This window comes from Quercus suber, unplaced genomic scaffold (genome assembly GCF_002906115.3).
Source record: "Quercus suber isolate HL8 unplaced genomic scaffold, Cork oak 2.0 scaffold_375, whole genome shotgun sequence".
Lineage (NCBI taxonomy): Eukaryota > Viridiplantae > Streptophyta > Magnoliopsida > Fagales > Fagaceae > Quercus > Quercus suber.
The window spans coordinates 427,857-449,551 of NW_027069827.1; the positions used below are offsets into that span (position 1 = coordinate 427,857).

The following is a 21,695-nucleotide window of genomic DNA, read 5'->3' on the forward strand; positions in this document are numbered from 1 at the left end:
CTGACCCTACAGGCTTAATTCCCAATTTTGGCCGGAATTTTTTCTGGGGTGTTCCTTAAGAATGATAAATTACACAATATAATAAAAAAAGAAATTCATATATTGATGCCAACAACAACCAAAAACACGCAAATTCATATATGAACGAAGATTTTCTAAGGTAAAGTTAACACAAATTTGCTTAGAAGATGAAGATGAATCTTACACAAAAAATTAATCTTAGATATGTGATTTCTTTATCAAATATTTGTCAATAATAACTAGCAAAAGAATAAACAATAAATTATAGGCGAAAAGCCAATTTTAGTCCCTACATTTCTAAGCGATTCCCATTTTAGTCCCTACATTTTATTTTTACCATTTTTAGTCCCTATCCTGAAAAACGCTTTTCATTTTGGTCCCTGCTGTTACATTAGAAACGAAAAAAGCTGACGTGGCAAACGGTTGGAATAAATAATAGTAAATTAATGCCCACGTGGCTTAAATTAATAATAAAAAATATTTTTCGGCATCAAAAAATTCCAAGTTAGCATCTAAATTAAAAAGATTAATTTTTTAATTTTAACTAAATAAAAAAATTAAAAACAGAATTAAAAACTAAAAATTACATGAATTGAGATCTAAATGTGTCTTAAACAAGAACAACAAGAACACAAACTCAAATCCAAGAACATAGACCCAGAAATCAGCCTTGCTGCTTCGACGAGTAAACCCAGACAATCAGTGCTCTTGTTCTCGTTTTCTTCTCTCTTAAACACCACAGTTTTGACCAAGAACATGAATTAATGTTCTCGTTTTCTTCTCTCTCGTTTTCTCATCCCATCAAACCACAATACCAACACAAAAGCCATCTGCCATAAAGAAAACCCTTATTAGGAATACCCATAATCCACACAAGCAGATCAGACCCATAAGAAGTCAGTGCCGCTGTTAACCTCCATCACCAGTAACGGACCCAACGGCAATTTCAAGTTTTGCCATCCAACACCACGATGACGACGGTCCAGCCTTTAGATCACCATCTGTTGACCTGTTCCAATCGCGACACCAAACCATCTCCATCGACCCTCGAGCCCAATCTTTGTCAATGCTGCACCGCTGGAAGCCTTCACCTCGTGCGCCATCACTGGACCAAGCTTTGGCGCAGATCTGACCACTCCACACCACTCCTTTGACCAAGACCCATTGCGAGGGACTATCAACTCGAGCCAGCTTAGACCCATCTGGTGCTTTGAATTTCTATTTGTGAGTACACACAGAGAAAAGAAAAAGAGTCACCTGCCTTTAATTCATACGTGCTAGCCTGCCCAGTGGACCCACACAAGTTTAAATTTTCTAGTTCAAAATTTTTGTCAATATATTCTCTAGTGCTTTCTTCTCTCTTAAACGCCACAGACGAGAACAAGAGCACTGATTGTTTGGGTTTACTCGTGAAGCGGCAAGGCTGATTTCTAGGTTTGTGTTCTTGGATTTGAGTATGTGTTCTTGTTGTTCTTGTTTAAGACACACTTAGATCTCAATTCATGTAATTTTACTTTTTAATTCTGTTTTTAATTTTTTTTATTTAGTTAAAATTAAAAAATTAATTTTTTTTTTAATTTAGATGCTGACTTGGCATTTTTTAATGCCAAAAAATATTTTTTATTATTAATTTAAGCCACGTGGGCATTAATTTACCATTATTTATTCCTACTGTTTGCCACGTCAGCTTTTTCCATTTCTGATGTAACGACAGGGACCAAAGCGAAAAGCGTTTTTCAAGATAGGAACTAAAAGCGGTAAAAATAAAATGTAGGGACTAAAATGGGAATCCCTTGAAAATGTAGGAACTAAAAGTGGCTTTTCGCCTAAATTATAAGTTCATTTGAAATATTAATAAAATTATTAATTATTTTTGTTTAATTGTTTAATTATTTTTTTTTACTAACCACTAGCAATCTAGCACACGCCTCACTATTTAGTTGGCTTTGCACAATGTAAAGAATACAAATACAATTTTTTTTTTTTTTTTGTCTTTTAATAATGTGTTGTTCTGGGTGTTGCTTTTAAGTGGACCAGGACCATTACCTCAATCCAATGCCACGACCCCACCCCCATCCCCCACTCAAGAGATAATAGCCAATCAACAGTCAACACAAATACACACTTACATATTTACATATATACACTTACACAAAAAGCCAATTTAGCCAAAAGAGAACCAGAGGAAAGCCCAAGTCTAAGTCAGAGCAAAGAAAAAGAGAGATTTCAAAAGACAAAAAAATAGTCAGTAAGTCTAAGTCTAAGTCAATACACTGCATTATCAAAAAAATAGTCACAAGGTAGACTATGAGATAAAGAAAAAGAGAGAGAGAGAACGCTGCTCTCAGTTAGAGGCTCAGAGTAGAGATGAGATAAAGAAAAGAGAGAGAACTGAAATACCTTGATGTTGCCTGAAGTTCTTATGCCGATCTTGCCGTCGCCAATCTCCGATCTGGGCAAAGGAATCTCTAATCTAGCCATCGACTGCTGTAGGTGTGGTTGTTGCAGCATTGCTGAGTCTCTTTTGCAGAGGACCTGAGGTTCTTATATGAGAGAAACCCATGCTCTGGTTTCTTTAGGTTAGGTTGTAATCGGGTATATAAGTATATTGGGTTTTGGTTTTTTATTTTATTTTATTTTTTTATTTTTTAGAATCCGTGGGTTTGCTACCATGTTGGGTTTGCTTTACCTTTTTTTTTTTTTTTTCTTTTTTTTCTTTCTTTCTTTCTTTCTTTAGATTAGGTTTTAAAAAAAAAAAAAAAAAAAATTTAAGAAATCCCAAAAACACAACAATCCCATCACAACAATCCCAGAAACACACATTCGCTATTTATTCAACAATGAAACAATTCTTCTGGGTTTTTCTATTTTGTCTGAAAACTGAGCTTGAAATTCATAGCACAGCACAACATAGCCGCCACCACCACCACCACCTAAAATCCAACAACAACATCGCGACCATTACCAAGTCCATACCCATAAACCCAAACAGATCGGACTAACTGATCGAACTCCACCACCTAATGACCCACCAAAACTCAACACACAGCCCACTCACCGTTTCCCATAACCTAGTCATTGATTCCACAACCCAGTCACCCACTCCACAACCCAGCCACCTATTTCCATAAACTAACCACCGATTCATTGATTCCATAGCCCAGCAACCACTATGACCCACACCTTAACCTCGGCCACAAACGTCGATGTCCACCACAGATGCTGATATCCACGAACCCACACCCTTCACCACGCCGATTCCCACAAACCCACACCCTCCACGTCGATCTGAGAGAGATAGACTGAGACAGAGAAAGGAGAGAACAAAATAGAGAGTGGGGAGAGAGGAAAAGAAGGTGTAAATTTTTTTTTTGGGTATTTCTGGAAATAAGCGTACATGAGAGACTTATTAGACTTAAATTTTCTTTTTCGGTTATAAATTGAGTCTCTAAGACTCGATTTTCAGGTGGACGTCACGTGAAAAAAATGCCACATCAGACGTGATCAAACCATGAAAACCAATTCTTTGAGACTCAATTTATAGCCCAAAATCGAGTCTTTGTGACTCGAGATGTTATTAAAATATATACTTTTGAAACTGTGCCTACTAATTATATTGCTTGAAAAATGGGCTTAATTCCCAGTTTTGGCTAGAATTTTTTCTAGGGTGTTCCTTAAGAATGATAAATTACAAAATATAATAAAAAAAGAAATTCATATATTGACGCCAACAACAACCAAAAACACACAAATTCATATCTGAACGAAGATTTTTTAAGTTAAAGTTAACATAAATCTGCTTAGAAGATGAAGATGAATCTTACACAAAAAATTAATCTAAGATATGTGATTTCTTTATCAAATATTTGTCAATAATAACTAGCAAAAGAATAAAGAATAAATTATAAGTTCATTTGAAATATTAATAAAATTATTAATTATTTTTGTCTAATTGTTTCATTATTATTTTTTTACTAACCACTATCAATCTAGCACACGCCTCACTATTTAGTTGGCTTTGCACATTGTAAAGAATACAAATACATTTTTTCATTATTTTTTTTTGTCTTTTAATAATGTGTTGTTCTGGGTGTTGCTTTTAAGTGGACTAGGACCATTACCTCAATCCAATGCCATGGCCCCACCCCCGTCCCCCACTCAAGAGACAATAGCCAATCAACAGTCAACACAAATACACACTTACATAGTTACATATATACACTTACACAAAAAGCCAATTTAGCCAAAAGAGAACCAGAGGAAAGCCCAAGTCTAAGTCAAAGCAAAGAAAAAGAGAGATTTCAAAAGACAGAAAAATAGTCAGTCAGTCTAAGTCTAAGTCAATACACTATATTATCAAAAAAATAGTCACAAGGCAGACTATGAGATAAAGAAAAAGAGAGAGAGAATACTGCTCTCAGTTAGAGGCTCGGAGTAGAGATGAGATAAAGAAAAGAGAGAGAACTGAAATACCTTGATGTTGCTTGAAGTTCTTATGCCGATCTTGCCGTCGCCAATCTCCAATTTGGGCAAGGGAATCTCCAATCTCGCCATCAACTACTCTAGGTGTGGCTGTTGTAGCGTTGCTGAGTCACTTTTGCAGAGGACATGAGGTTCTTATATGAGAGAAACCCATGCTCTGGTTTCTTTAGGTTAGGTTGTAATCGGGTATATAAGTATATTCGGTTTTGGTTTTTTTTTTTTTTTATTTTTTTATTTTTTTTTTTTTTTTTTTTTTTTTTTTTTTTTTTATTTTTTTGAGAATCCGTGGGTTTGCTACCATGTTGGGTTTGCTTTACCTTGTATTTTTTTTTTCTTCTTTAGATTAGGTTTGTAATCTATTGTTTAGGATTGATGTTGGACTTTTTTTCTCTAGTGGGCTTGTTTTGTTACAATTTTTTTTTTTTTTTTAAAGATTTTAGTTCAAAGTTGTTGGGTAATTTAGACTCTGGTTAATAGAATTAACAAGTTTTTAATCCAAGTTATTAATTAGATTTATTATGAATCAAACTTGTTAAAACAAACAAACATCAATATCATGTCAAAATCATGCAGTGGAAAAATAAATAAGACAAGATATGATGACCTAGGAAAACCAATGAAACAAACTATTTTCACAGTAAAAAACCTAGGGGGAAACCTTCTCGAAAAGCAATCTACTATAGAATAGAGAAGTTTCAAATCTAGTACAAAACTTTTGTCCCTAGACTCTACAATCCCTGTAGATGAATTTATAGCAGAAACCTTCTACCGCCTCAGAACCTATGAACTCTTCAATATATGAACGCTACCCTTTTTGTTGTACGGATCCCAATATGTGACTAACCAATGATGCACGGCTCCCAGTACATGACTAACACACCAACTTGAAGAAGATTATTAGTTGCAAAGTTCTTCACTTCATCAACAATGAAGATCAAGAAATACTTGGTTACAAAACCCCAAGGTGCAAAAGACGCAGTAACTTCTTTCAGATAGAATAAGGCATCGATCACTTTTTGTCCCTAGACTCTACAATCCTTTTAGATGAACTTATAACAGAAACCTTCTACTACTTCAAAACTTCTGAACTCTTCAATATATGAATGCTACCCTTTTTGTTGCACAGATCCCAGTATGTGACTAACCAATGATGCATGGCTCCTAGTACATGACTAACACACCAACTTGAAGAAGATTGTTAGCTGCAAAGTTCTTCACTTCATCAACAATGAAGATTAAGAAGCACTTGATTACAAAACCCTAAGGCGCAAAAGACACAGTAACTTCTTTCAGAGAGAATAAGGCATCGATCACTTTTTGCATATGTTATCCTTGTATTCTCTTATGTGACGGCCTCTAAAATAAGCCTTATATAGGTGTAGGGTTGTGAGAAAAGAAACCCTACACATACATGTTAGCATGAGCCGAAAATCATATCTGAAAATCTGAATTTCGTATAGCTCAGTAATTCTAAATCAATCGAGGAGGTGTCGAGGGGATAGGAGCTTTCTCGATCGATCCACCTAGCTGTCGAGAGGTGTCAAAATTGCGATAAGAAACAGCTAAAGAGCTTGATAGATAGCCTAGCTGTCGAAAGGTGTCGAGCAGCTATTGAGCTTTAAAAAATCAGCACTTCTTCACTTGTTTCTTGAACAGATTTGCGTGGCTTCAATATTAGATTTGAACTCTTGTTCCTTAAAGTATCAGACACATCCTACATCTACCCAAACACAAGTAAAATGTGTTTTGTCAAAGGATTAGTCAACTACATAAAATAGTGACATATGTTCCCAACATGATCCATATATGTCCTAACAAGAAATTTTATTTGGGTTTTTTTTTTTTTTTCTTTTTTTGCTTGAAAGTAGAACAAATAATTTTTTTTTTTTTTTCCTTTTGAGGGTGTTCCTAATTTTGGTTGAGAGTGTTCCTAATTTTTTTTAAGGGTAAACAAATAAAATTTTTTAATTATTATATATAATTTTTTTTTTTAGGTCAGGCTGTTCCTGGGAACACCTAGCCTAAACGTGGCACCGCCACTGTAACCAAAGGAGATGGGAATGGAACCTTCCATGTGGCTGAATTTAGGCTCAATTGTGGAGAACATGTGTCACCATGTGTGCCACCTTTGTATTACACATGGTTAAACTTAATTGGTTGTATGCGTTGGTGAAATTACCATTTTTTCATGTTACTAGTTGCTAACTTGGGTGATGCACGAGAAAGCTATTAAAAATAAATTAAAAAAATATATATTTTACTATTTTTTTTTTATTGCATTTTATTTTTGGTAATTTAAAGGATTGATTCAAACCTTTGTTTTATATTATTTATTAAGAATAATTGAAATGCATATAAATAAGAAATGAGTTAATAATATATTATAAATTGTTAGCAATTATTCAAGATATCATTCAAATATGACATTTATTTTTTATAAGACCCAAGAAAATACTCAGCAATAAACAAAACCTTGTCATAATATCAGCTTTTCTCTCTCTCCACTCTGTCCACTTCACAACTTCATCTCTGCCCCTCTGTCTCCGCCTCTCTATCTTTGCCCCTCTCTTCTCTTCTTCTCACTCTGCTTCTGTCTCTTCGTTAACCGCCAGTGCACTGAACGACTTTCAGTTACCACCCCTTTCCTCTTCGTGTGACAAATTGTGGAGCTTTAATAATTTTACTAATTTGAACTCTCTATAAGTAATGCTATTTAGTTTATTGAAAAAACAAAGATCCTCCCAATGGCTCTGCCACTTGATGAATCCCACGCAAGGATAGCCATATATAAGCTAATGATGCAAGTCATTCTAGTGTTGGTCTTTTCTGTGCATTGCGACTTATGAGTGCCAAATGTTTCCCAGTTCCACCAAGAAAAAGTTTCCCTCACTCTTCTAAGTTCTAACAGCTTCCAGAGAAATAGCTACACGTTTATTCCCCCAACGGCTTCACAACAGAAGCAGCGGAAACCCAAGAGCTTTCTCTGAAGAAAATGGGGTGCAAGAGAAGAGATTTAAGAGAAGTTCAGCTCACTTTTTTTCGGAAACACAGAACAATGGAGGCTGAATACAAATTGTAGGGGAAAGTGAGAGTGAGTGAGAACAGTGTTGTAGCTGTTGGTGGGCATAAATGCTTTGCAGGGACACATTAGTAGAACAAAATTGCAAATTTGCCATTGTAATTCTGTTTCCATGATTCGGAAACAAGTAAAAGTTGTTCTCATTTCAATCAATCTAACTCGCTTTTTTGAGTTACAGGTATTGGCGGAGCCAGAATTTGACTGGGGAGGGGGGGGGGGGGGGGGGGGGGGGGGGGGGGGGGGTGATATCAAATTGATGCACATGCAAGGGAACACACACAAACACACACACACATATATAGTATTTGAGATCAATTTGCAAAATAACAATTCATTCATGTGTATATTAAGCAATATTTGAATACAAGAAAATTCAAAATAAAATAACATATTCATTATATTATTTATCTATTAGAGGTTTATTTACATAAAAAATCATTTTGAAATTGTAATTATAAAAATGTTATATAGGAGGGTTTTGGTTTTGGTTTAAAAAACCATCCTATTTATTAACCATTTATTTATATAATTTTTAACTGCATTTATTGTATTTTATAATATAATAGAAGAAATATTAATAGATTTTTTGGGTGGGGCTAGGGGGGCAAGTGCCCCCCTCAACCCCCCCTAGCTCTGCCCCTGGTTACGGGTGATGAAAAATGAGAAAGAAAATCAAGCCAAACAACACTAATTGATGTGGGTCCTATAAAAAATGAGTTATGAGTTATGAAAACTAAGTGATGAGTAATGAAAATCACTCAAACCAAACAAGGTTCTTTTAAAAAAAAAATTATTTATAATAAAACGATAGTGTATATAAAAACGCTTTGTTTGTTTTGGAGTAAAATGTTTTCAAATGTAATGCAAAATATTTTATTGAAAATGTTTTTATTTTGCAATGTTAGGGTGTGTACATGAAAATGCACAAGAAATCATTTCTAGCATTTGACACGATGTCTATGTTTGGCTTGATGTAAAATGTTTTCCAAGTGAAAATATTTTTTGAAAAGGAAAATATTTTCAATTGTTTGGTAGCATTTTGAAAAATATGCCAAAAATGGTTTTCAGTGTTGGTTTGCACGTAAAACCCATATTTAATAGTAATTAACCCATGCAATGCATCATGCGATGCATGGAAAAATTATTAAATATGGGTTTAAAAAATATTTTTGTTAATTTGTTTTTGTCATAGACACATTTTAAAAAAAAACAATTCTGGTAGTTTGAAAATTTATTTTAAATAATCTTTTCATAATAGTTAGCTTAGATATTTTTCATGGATGCATGAAATGTTTATAAATAGGAGAAAACATTAATGATATACTATATGAGTATATGTAATAATTATGCAAGATACCATTCAAATATAAATATTAAAAAAAAAAATTGTAATCAATTGAAACACAGAATATGGCTAGAGAAGTTTCATTCAGTGCAACTGAATTTGAGGAGAATAGTATCGAATTAGCAATCACTCAAACTCCTCATTTGTGCTCAACTGCTATACTTAATTCTCCAGAGCCTATAACTAATGCCATGGTCTGTCTAAATGCAATTCTAGTATAATTGAGACATTTTCAAGACTCACCGACAGAAAAACTTGTAAACTCTTTTCAAGAACATGCATTAAATATCAAACAATTAGAGAGTTTCCTAAACCACTTTGACGGAAACACTCACACCTATTGTGTTTAAAATGAAGCTCTTGTAATTCTAAAAGCAAATCCAAAAAACAAAATGTAATTAATAACCTCCAACTCTGGCATTCATTTTCCTTCAATTCTTATCTAACTAATGTTATTTCTAAAAAAAGCTCAAGTTGTGTGAATAAAGATCATATTAATTCTATCATAGTGAGCATGACACAAATTATGGGTAGCCAAAGAAAAAAAAAAGTCAATAATTCTACAATTCCCTTGGTAAAATTCTACCAAACACAACACAAAAATTCTACCAGTTTTAATACAAATCAAACTTATATTCACATAGTCTATATATTAAAGGCATAATTTTATGTTACCTCCCTTTTTTTGGGAGGTATGATACCCACTAGTAGGCAATCTACTATACTAGGTTACTAAAACATCACATTTAACAATTTTATTCTTACATTTTGCAGTCTCAACTTCACATGTGATTGTACTTTTGTCACATTGAATGGTTCTCTTATGTTTTCTCACATTTAATGGTTCCATTGTCACATTAGGTAGTAGCAACATCACATTTGACTGTACCTTTGTCACATTTAGTGGTACTTTAATTTTTTTCTCACATTTGACAATTCCATTGTCACATTGGGTAGTACCAACATCACATGTGACTGTACTTTTATCACATTCCATGGTTCCCTTTTTTTTTCTCACATTTGATGGTTTTATTATCACATTAGGCAATACCAACATTAGCCAGTAGCAATAGCCTTTGTTTAAACTGCAATTTGATTATTGGACACTCTTTGGCATTTACTTTATATTGGCTTCTCCGTGATATTCTATTGGACTTGATTCCAAAATGTCTTTCTTCATCGGGAAGATATTCTGGGTTTTTGTCACTTTTGTTAAGCAAGTTAATTCATCTTTTGTGCTTTTTACAATATTTAGTAGTTAACACATTTGTTGATAGATGATTGGACTTACAAAGCCAACCTTAGGCACTTCATTTGTTCAAGGTCTTGATACACGAACACATATGGATGAAATATGCACCAGCATTGGTGTATGCCCACAACATGAGTAAGCTAGATCATCCTCTTGTTCCCTCTGCTTTGAATTTGTGAGTTTGTATATTTTCTTATATATTTTTTGTTCCTCGGATGACAGTTTGCTTTGGGAAATAGTAATAGGAAGGGAACAATTACTTTTTAATGGAAGACTTAAGAACCTTAAAGGTTTTGCATTAACACAAGTGAGTCAATGTTGCTTTCACACTCAGTTTGTTGAATGAAGGTACATTTTTATTTGAGAGCCATAGGTCCTTGTTTGGGAGGGAGAGGTGTATTGTGATTGGCATCAAAGTTTTGAAACCTGGACCGTTTAATAAACCGTAAAAAGATGAGGTTTAAGGTTTTTGAGGTTGGACAGAGATCGAACTGTGATGACGTCATAATTAATTTAATAATTATTTAAAATATAAATAAATATATTAAATTAGTAAAAATTGAAAAATTGCATTAAAAAAATCCAAATAAATATAGAGATCTAATAGAAATTTCACATTAAATTAATTTATGAAACCCAATAAAAAATTAGTTGACATTTTCCCATGAAATTATTATTTTTTTTAAAAAGAGCAATAACTTGAATGGTGGTGGACATTAGCGTGTATAATGTTATATATCTTTTTTGTTATAGATGTATATAATATTGTGTGTATTTGTTTAATCTTATAGTGTAAATCTTCATTTATTAGACAATCTTATAGTGTAAAGCAATAAATAAATTTAATAAATTAATGTACGAATTGGTGGGTTCGTACTTTGTAGATTTAAGAATTAGACTAATAGCTAAATTAACTAAGAAACAAGTCAACAACACGTAGGAGGTGAGGAGGTCCAGAACTTCTTTTTCAATCTCGTGTGCCGTGCAAACTTTAAGTTTAAAAAAAAAAAAATATCCCAAAAATTCACAACCACAAGTCCACTATCTGGTATCCAGAGCTTTCAAATCTCACTTTTATCTCTTCTCTTGTTAACATCCTCTTCTCAAATCCTTCTTTTCTCTCTTGAAACACCCAAAGTTAGGCTAGTTCAAATCTCAGTTTTTCAGTTTTTGCCAGCCGCACGGAATCCTTTCAGCTTTTGCCAGTCAATTGTAGCCATCAACAGCCAGCAAAGAGTCTACTCTACAGCAAAACAACTGGGTCCTTTCTTTTAATCCTTGTTCTCGGTGTCATCTTTCATCTTCTTCTTCTTCTTTTTTTCTTTTAAAAGAGCTTAGGCCTAAACCGTGAGACCCGTTCATGGTTCTTAAACCCGGGCGGTTCAACTGAGGTTCACACGGTCCATTGGTTTTTTTGTGTAGAACGGGTTTTGGAAGTTAAAGAACCGTCTCAAGAAGCGGTTTCCGGTTAACCAAGTCGGACTGTACGGTCTGGTCTAGGTTTCAAAACCTTGATTGGCATTTAAGTGTGGCCTTACATATTTTAACATACTGTTATTACATATAAAAGCTCAATATATGGAAATTGACTTGGTATATGATAATTGCTATAAATTTGAAACTAGAATTTTAGAATTATCTAAAAGTTGGAAAGAAAAGAAGGGGGGAGGGGGATGCCACAAGTGCTAGTTCCAGTGTGCTATGCTAAGTATTTATGACATAAGATGAAGGTAATTTTGTGGATTGTGTATGTGGATGTGTCCAATGTTTAGATAGCTTAGCTTGGCTTTGTGTGTGTGTGTGCGCGCGCGCACGTGTGCACGTGTGTGTGAGAGAGAGAGAGAGAGAGAGAGAGAGTAATATGATAAAGCTATAGTTCACTTGTCATCTTCAACATGACATGTGTTTTGAGTTTTGTTGTCCATTCCTTTGCTCTATCTTCAAGCAGTAGATGTGTTCAATATTTATGACATAAGATGAAGGTAATTTTGTGGATTGTGTATGTGGATGTGTCCAATATTTAGATAGCTTAGCTTAGCTTAGCTTTGTGTGTGTGTGTGTGTGTGTGAGAGAGAGAGAGAGAGAGAGAGAGAGAGAGCAATATGATAAAGCTACAGTTTGCTTGTCATCTTCAACACGACATGTGTTTTGAGTTTTGTTTTCCATTCCTTTGCTCTATCTTCAAGTAGTAGAAGAGTCTCTTAAGAGTCTGAACCTATTTCATGGAGGAGTTGTTGACAAATAAGTTAGAGAATACAGTGGGGGTACGAAGAGGATGCTAACACTCCGTTTGTTTCAGCAGTGATATTTTCTAAAAAATGAGTCATTTTCCATAAAGCTATCTCATTTTCTTTTGTTTGGTAGCAACTTTTAATGAGTTGAAAAAAAATCTCATAACTTCTCGTATTTAGCTTGTTGTGAGATAGAGTTATTTTCCAAAACAAATTAGTGGAAAACGATCTCTTAAAATAAGCCACACTTTTTATGTTGATTAAAGATAGTTTTCATTTGACTCATTTATTTTGATGCTACCAAACACTAGAAAATATGAAAAGCTATCTTTACACAATATTTTCTATTGAAACAAATAGAGTGTAAGTATAGCCATTTTGTTAATTGGGGACCCTAAAGTATGTCTTAATTTTTGTTTCAATTTACTTTGTTGCTAGATTTTTTTTTTTTTTTTTTTTTTTTTTATAATATTTATGGTGTAATCCTAGAGAATTCTGCAAGGTTTTCTACATGGAGGAACCAAGTACAAGATTAGATCCAACTTCAAGGAACAACTTATGGAATGTTGTGAAGAAAGCAAAGCAAGATCAGGCAATTATTTTAACATGTTCTCTCTCTCCGCCCAAAAAAATATTTCTAATGTTGGATCATTTAGACAACTTGGAACTGCATTTTTATAGGTTGTAGATGATTAAAAAACTTATTTCCCTCCCTGCCTTACTATATGGTTCCATGACTTCATCATATCTACACTTGTCTTACTAGAAAACAGCATAAAGGCTCTATTATTGATTCTAAAAAATAACTAAGGGATTTAATGTTTTCCCTCATACTTTCACTCATGTAGCTTGTATACATAGTGTCAACTCAAATAATGGAAGAGGCAGAGTTCCTATGTGAAAGACTGGGATTTTTTGTTAATGGCAGCTTTCAATGCATAGCAAATCCAAAAGAGGTACCTCGATGATATAATTCAAATTCATAGAGATATTTTTTGGAGGGTGAAGTGACATAGAGAAATAGAATATTTTTGCATTATAATTACTAAGTTAGTGGTCCTTAATGGATTTTCCTATTGCCTTTTTTTAAAATCTGAATTTTCTATTAGATGGAAAGATGCATATGACAAGAACTTAAGAATTCATGATATCTTTAGTAAAATCATAAAAGCTAACTAAATGTGCACTACTGAGTAAATTTTTTTGACTTTATTTGATTTGTATTAGATTATTAATGTTACTCAATAACACTTCATCACCTAGTATTCATTCTTTCATGAATATGTTGGATGTCAACACTAACACTTAAATTACTATATGGCAAAAATTCATGTATCAAGCTTATGGTTTTACAACACCAACATGTTGTATTTATCTCTAAATGGGCACTAAGCAGTCAGCACTATCCATGGGATGAAGCCATCTCATATCTCTTAAACCCCCTAATTGTTGGTAGGATTTGATCCCTAGTCTATTTTTAGATTATAAAAGACTTTACCAGTTAGGCTAGTAGACAGTCTCATCATTTTACCATTCAAATTCACTCTTGAGACTATTTGGACCTGCAATGCAATTTAGCTTGCTCTTCTTTGTCTCATCTTGACTTTGAGTATGCTATGGTGTGAAGCGCGAACCATCTTTGTGAAGCGCAAACCATCTTTGTCAAAGTTCAAGCGCACTGCATCCCACCAACCTACAGCTGTTTAACTGTCTTTCTTATATTTCTTCCCCAATAAAAATGCAATTGAATAAGTGGATTCCTCACAACTGAGCTTTAATTTAGACATGTCTAGTTTAGTCAAGACAGTGGCTTATTTTGAAGCTTTTATGGCATGGTTCGAGCACGAAAATCATAAGGCCAAAATTACCTCTCTATTTTGGACTCTGGATGGTGACCTACTTGATTTCTTCAGGTTTAATGTTCCCAAAGATTGTGTTTTCTTGTTAACGAAGCTGAAGGGAGCGCCATGTTCTCAAACTTATAGATTCTATTTAAATGGTATACCTTGTTGGCACTTGGTAAAAAACGTTATACTATGTTCTCCAATTCTTTTTCTTGATCCAAAGAAGTCATAATTTGTTTTCTGCGATCCGAAGATATTGTAGTTGTAAACATATAAGACCCTCCATATTTATCCTTCTGTTGCCAAACACCATATGAATCCCAATTATGAAGTGTTGTGAGGAATCAACTTATTCAATTGCATTTTTATAGGGGAAGAAATATAAGAAAGACCGTTAAATAGTTGGATGTTGGTGGGATGTCAGTGTCCTTGAACTTTGACAAAGATGGTTCACACTTCACACCATAGCAAGATACTCAAAGTCAAGATGAGACAAAGAAGAGCAAGCTAAATTGCATTGCTGGTACAAAAAGTTTCAAGAATGAATTTGAATGTTAAAATGATGAGGCTGTCTACTAACCTAATTGGTAAAGTCTTTTATAATCTAAGAATATACAAAGGATCAAATCCTACCAAAAAATAGGGGTTTAAGAGATAGGAGATGACTACATCCCGTGGATAGTGCTTAGTGCCCATTGAGAGGTAAATATAACATGTTGGTGTTGTAAAACCATAAGCTTGATACATGAATTTTGTGCCTTACAGTAATTTGAGTGTTAGTGTTGACATTCAACATATTCATGAAAGAATGAATACTAGGTGATGAAGTGTTATTGAGTAACATTAATAATTTAATTCAAATCAAATAAAGTCATAATTTTTACTCAGTAGTGCGCATCTAGTTAGCTTGTATGCTTTTACTAAAGATATCATGAATTCTTAAGTTCTTATCATTTGCATCTTTCCCTTTAATAGAGAATTCAGAATTTAAAAAAAAAAAAAAAAATCTCTTTGAATATGAATTATATTATCAAGGTACCTCTTTTGGATTTCCTATGCATTGCAAGCTGCCATTAACAAAAAATCCTTGTCGGTCACATAGGAACTTTGCCTCTTCCATTATTTGAGCTGAAACCATGTATATAAGCTTCATCAATGAAAGTATGAGGGAAAATATTAAAGCCCTTATTTATTTATTTTTGAGAATCAATAATAAAGCCTTTATACTATTATCTAGAAAGCCAATTGTAGATATGATGGAGTTATTGAACCATAAAGTAGGGTAAGGAGGGCAATAGTTTTTTTTTTTTTTTTTAAATCATCTACAAGCATATAAAATTACAGTTCCAGGTTGACTAAATGATGCAACATTGGAAATATTTTTTTTGGGGGAGAGAGAGAACTTGTTAAAATAATTTCCCAATCTTGCTTTGCGTTCTTCACAACATTCCATAAGTTGTTCCGTTAGTTGGATCTAATCCAGTACTTGGTTCCTACATGTAGACAACCTTGTAGAATTCCCAAGGATTACACCATAAATAAGAAAAATATCCAAAAAAGTATCAAGCAGCAAAGTAATTTGTAACAAAAATTAAGACATACTTTGGGATCCCCAATTAACGAAATGGCTACACTTAGCATCCTCTTCATACCCCCACTGTATTCTCTAGCTTGTTTGTCAACAATGAAATAGGTTCAGACTTTTAAGAGACTCTTCTACTGCTTGAAGATAGAGCAAAGGAAAAACTCAAAACACGTCATGTTGAAGATGACCAATGAAATAATGCATTATAATAGCTTTATCATAATACTCCCCTCTCTCTCTCTCTCTCTCTCTCTCTCTCACATGCACAAAACTAAGCTATCAAAACACTGGCCACAGCCACATACATAGTCCACAAAATTACCTTCATTTTATGTCATAAATACTTAGCATAGCACCCTAGAACTAGCACCTGTGACATCCCTCGCCACCCCTTCCCCCCCTTTTCTTTCCTTTCCAACTTTTAGATAATTCTAAAATTCCCGCTTCAAATTTATAGCAATTATCACATATCAAGTCAATTTTCCTACTTTGAGTTTTTATATGAAATAATAGTAGGTCAAAACTTCTAAGGCCAAACTCAAATTCCAATCACAATGCAACCACCCACCCCGGGGCCGCCCCACCACCCCCCTCCCCCCCCCCCCCCCCCCCCCCAAAAAAAAGCAAGGACCAGTGGCTCTCAAATACAAATGAACCTTCATTCAACAAACTAAATGTGAAAGCAACATTGACTCACTTGTGTTAATAATGCGAAACCCTTAAGTTTTTTAAGTCTTCCATGAAATAGTAAATGTTCACTTCCTGTTAGTGTTTTCCAAAGCAAGTTGTCATTCAAGGAACAAAAAATATATAAGAAAATATATAGACTTACAAATTCAAAGCAAAGGGAATGTGAGGATGATCTAGCTTACTCATGCTGTGGGCATACACCCATTCTGGTGCATATTTCATCCATATGTGTTTGTATATCAAGACCTTGAACAAATGTAGTGCCTGAGGTTGGCTTTATATGTCCAATCATCTGTCAACAGATGTGTTAACTACTAAATTATGTAGAAAGCACAAAAGATGAATGAACTTCGTTAACAAAAGTGACAAACACCCAGAATATTTTCCCGATGAAGAGAGACATTTTGGAATAAAATCCAATAGTATATCACGGAGAAGCAAACATAAATTAAATGCCAAAGAGTGTCTAATAATCAAATTATAGTTTAAATAAAGGGTAAAGCTACTTCCTAATTAGTCAAGGTAAACTATATATTTTGAATCTATCCACAACATTAAATAATTTTTGGGTATGATGCAATAAAGGTAAATGCTTCAAAAGAAGCCCCTTTGAAAGCATTTTCTATCTACTCCAACCAACATAAAAACTAATATGCAAATTCCCAAAGCTTTGTACGTTATTTGAAGAGACAAAGAACCTTGTATACTGACCATATTGTTAAAAGAGGTTTTGCCTACACCATTGGGACCAAGCATACCAAAGCATTCCCTTCAAGGCACAACAAGATATAGTCCTTGCATGGCAAGTGTTTCAAGGTTTCTATCTCTTCCTGGGTTATCTTTTGGAGGTTGTGACAAACAATGGCATGGCTTGTGCATGATTCACGGGGTAATTGGTTAACCTTCTCCCTCTGGAATTGGATAAATCTAGATGTCAATCATTTATGCTTATAGCTTTGTTATGTCACTTCATTAATGAAGATGGATTTCACAACAATTTAAGGGATTGTATAATATTCACTTCCCATAACTTCTATTACTGTTAGATTATGGTCACGTATTTAATTAACAAAATTTCACTGCAACAAAAGTCTCTATCAAATGGTTTGAATCTAGGGCAGGGGTGGGGGAGTGGGGGGAAGGAAAAAAATGAAGAGAACAAATTTCTACTAACTATATAAAAAGTGTGAATGCCTTTACAGTGAATTTTTGGCTTCCTCAATCACTGCCTAAAACTCACTGTTTCATCTCTATGAACAGTAATTTTAATTTAGTCAAGTTTTTGTCCGTTTGTGGAGGGCTAAACGATGCGTTTGGCTGAATAAAACAATAACAAAGGGAGAGAGGCAAAAGGTCTGAAACTCTCTCCCGACTCTCCGTATCTCTTCCCTCTCTCTTTTCTCTCTATCATTTCAGGCAGCGAAAGGTCTCTCTTTTCTCCGTATCAGATCAGCTCAGGCACAAGTCAAATTTCTAACCCAAAAAAAAAAAAAAAGGGAAGAAAGACTGACTAATTTTTTCAGTAAGTATCTTTTTTTTTTATTTAATTTTTTTTCTCCATTTCTTCAAAATTTACTCTCTATTTTTTATTTTTATTTTTTGGTGTTCTTAAGATTTGTGTTTGTATTTATTTCCTTGTGGGTTTCAATCTTTGATTGTTTGCTAATACAGGTCTTTTAGGTTTATGATATTGATCTTAAGTGGGTATTTTGGGCGCCATTAGCTTTTTAAGTAGGTTTATGATAAAGAAAGGAGATTTGGTTCCATTTTGGGTATTTTCGACTTACACAAGAAACAGAGATGGGAGTGGGTGAGAGCGACAAACAGAGAGGGGTGAAAGATGAGAGACCTCCTCAGTGACAGCAGAGCTGAAATAACTCTGAGTTTCTCTCACCGATTCGCACTCTATTTGTTGAAAGAGCAGAGAGGGCTTTGCCTACTTGTACGGAGAGGGCTTTTCAACTATTTTATGAATCAAAGGTTTGGTTTGTGGCTTTGGTTTTTCTCTCAACTCATACCACGGGTATTTACATTCTCTAAATTTATCTTCTTTATGATTTCCTTGATTTTTTCTCTTCATTTGCTAATATGAGTATTTTGGGTTTCTTTTCTTGTAAACTTTTAGCTGCTGGGTATGGAGTTGTGTATAAGTGGGTTTCTCCTTTCTAAGGTGAGAAGATATTGAAAGAGGGAGAGAGAAACAGATCATAAAGAAAGGAAATTTGGTTCCATTTTGGTATTTTCGGCTAACACACTATAGGTAAGTGCTCTCTCTCTCTCTCTCTCTCTCTCTCTCTCTCTAATATTTCCATTTTGAAGTTTCACTAATCATAATTTGGTTCCATTTTTGCCTAATCCTATGTCATTCTCTCTATTTTTTAACAACGGGAAAAACTGGACCGATGATACAGACCTATACACCAGAGACAAAACCAATTTTGCCAAAAAGAAAAGCTGCCTACTCCATTCGATTGTAAAGTTGCTGTTTTTCCATCAATTTCAAAGCAAAATTTGCGCATTATGTTTCTCTCTATACACATAAATGAATGATCCTACCGGTAGAAAGAATTAAAAGAACCATACAAATTATAATGTTCCAAAAGAATATATCAATTGTTGTTGTTTTTGTTTCTGGTAATGGTGGTGGTGATGTGGTTGGTCATGGGGTTTGTAATCTTCCTCTTTTTTATTTTTTTTGGTTTAAACGAATTTTTTGTAAGTGCTAATTTGCTATATTTGATATGCAGCCACCAAGCTAAGCTATTTGATTCAAAAGTAGGGACTAATCTTTTGGATATCATCCTCACAAAGGTAAGTTATGCTTTGTGTTTTTGGTAAAAATGTTAGGTCTTTGAATATATATATATATATATATATTTATTTATTTATTTATTTATTTGTAAATATATATATATATATATATTTATTTGTAAATATTTGATATATTAATTCTAGGCATAACATGATCAGTGATTTGTAATCAAATTAATTGTCACTCAAAATAATCTCTTTTCTTCTTGTTTGATTCATTTTCATCATGGGTTTTGGATTTCATCTCATCTTTCTTCTTTCTAAAAATGCGCTTCTGTCACTCTCTCTTATTTAACTCTATATTTTTGTTATTCTGGAATGTTAGTTTCATAGTTCTTGGAATTTTGGGAGGATGATCAATTTTGTTCTATTATTATTTATTTTAAGCTTAGTTTGGCTGTTGATGTAATGTTTATATCTGTGTATGTGTGTTTTGAATCTCTTATATTTTAAATGGGAAATCTTACACTATGTGATCTGAACTTCTGAAGCATATTTGTATATTAAATCGGTGTGTATGACTAAATTTTTTTACCCCATCTATGAAAATTAATTTTGAATAACATCATTAGAATTTTGTTAAGATGTTTCATTCCTAATTTCTTTGCCTTTTCGTTTGTGAGATTTTTGAGTTGCTAATCCCAATTCTTATCCTAGGTATTTTTTACAAATTTGACTTGGAAAATTATTTGCATTAAATCAAGTTAGCATAACTAAAAAGAGCTTGACCAATCGAAGTGCCAATTTATCCAAATTATCAAGGATCAGATTCTATTAATCTAGGCAAACCCTAACCATGGCAGAGTAGGTTCAATCAAAGCTCATCTCTCTTTCCCCCTAATGTATATTTTGATTCCAAGGCTATTTTTTGTGGTCATGCTTCTAAAATCACCATTTGCGTACATTGCAGATGGAGAAGGTGTTCTTGATTTTGCCCAAAGTTTTCCTCATGTAAGATTTCACATTTTAGTTCGAATATAGCTATATCCATGCTTCTTTTCTTTGCTTTGAGAATGTTGCATGTGTGTCTTTTGAGATGAGAATGGTTAAGAGCAAGGTTTGGATTTGTTTTTTTATTTTTTTTTTATTTTTTTATTTTTTAAATATTTTGGCATTGTCTAATTTAGCCAATTGAAGTTTGTGTAATCAATTGGAAGGTTGTTGGTTACTGAAAATGGATAAGAAGAAAAGTATAGAGATCTAAATTTGAAATTGTTAGATCTTTTGGGTTGTGTGTGTGTGTGTGTGCGTGTGCGTGTGCGTACACATGTGTGTGTGTGTCTGTTCAGATATGGGGATAGTGAAGGGTGAGTATTAAAATTTGGATTTGATTACTTTTGTTTTCTGACATTTTCTTATGTAAGCAAATGAAGCTTGTAAAATGAATTGGAAGTCTATTTGATAACTCAGAAAGGATAAGAAGAAAAGTATTAGCGATTTCAATTTTACAATTCTTAGATATTTTGGGTTATAAGTTTGTTTTTGGAGTTCAAATATTATCTTTCCCCTTTTGTTTCTATTTGCCTTATCATCTTTCACCTATTTATTTATTTTTATACTTTTTATAATTTGTAATTAAATTTTGTTTAATATAAGAATATCGCATAAATATGTTTTTGTTAATAGTTGTGCAAATGTGTGGTTTTTCCTCATTCGTTACATTTTATAGGAAACTACATAATACTTGCTTGTGGTTTAAGCCTATTTTGGCTTTGGAATATTGCAATTTCATGGTTCACAATTGTCATTAAGACAAATGATATGGTAGATGTTTAAATGAGATTTCACTTTGCAATCTAAACTCAGTTCAACCATAATTTTGACTCCTTTTTATTTCTTGCCACCAAGATAAATAGAGAAATGAAATTTAACTTACATGGTTTGTTGAAATTATGCCTTCTTTGTTAAAGCAAGAAATTATGTGAATGCGACTTCTTTAGAAAAATGTGCTTCTTGGAGTTAAAGCTCCTTTCTTGCTTGTCAAGCCACAAGAATGGTAAACAATAATCAGGAAGCCAAAGGAACAGACAATTTTGATATATGGCACATCACATAATGATATATAAGGTTGTGATTGTTTCCTTTGGCCGAATATAATTTTTTTCTAATGTTTGTTTCAGGGTCTTTTATATATCACATCTATATGTGTGTGTGTTTTACTGTAATTTTGGCTATTTAGAAAATAAAAAATAGAAAAGAAAGTGAGCTTTTTACTTTACATTTTGAAGCTATTAGCTTATGNTTTTATTTTTTGTGGCAAAAATAAAAAAAAAAAAATATAAATTGAAAAACATTGAAAAAAAAGAATGAAATTGAAAAATAAATTTGAAAATGATATAAAGAAATTTAAAAAGA

At 33.5% G+C, this 21,695-nt stretch overlaps 1 long non-coding RNA gene and 1 pseudogene across 4 annotated transcripts; one reads left to right on the forward strand and one right to left on the reverse strand.

The window, feature by feature from the left end:
* Positions 1–930: 930 nt before the first annotated feature.
* LOC112025026 (ABC transporter A family member 7-like) lies at positions 931–17,777 on the reverse strand (annotated as a pseudogene).
* Positions 17,778–17,845: 68 nt separating this feature from the next.
* LOC112025037 (uncharacterized) lies at positions 17,846–20,793 on the forward strand. 4 transcript variants are annotated; one of them, XR_010623868.1, is made up of 7 exons: positions 17,846–18,051; positions 18,201–18,552; positions 18,655–18,789; positions 18,941–19,002; positions 19,277–19,340; positions 19,998–20,144; positions 20,251–20,793. It is a non-coding gene; the product is annotated as an uncharacterized LOC112025037 (long non-coding RNA). The 4 variants fall into 4 exon arrangements; XR_010623869.1 differs by lacking the exon at positions 19,998–20,144 and having other exon boundaries at positions 17,847–18,051; XR_002884213.2 differs by lacking the exon at positions 18,941–19,002 and having other exon boundaries at positions 17,847–18,051.
* The last annotated feature ends 902 nt before the right edge of the window (positions 20,794–21,695 follow it).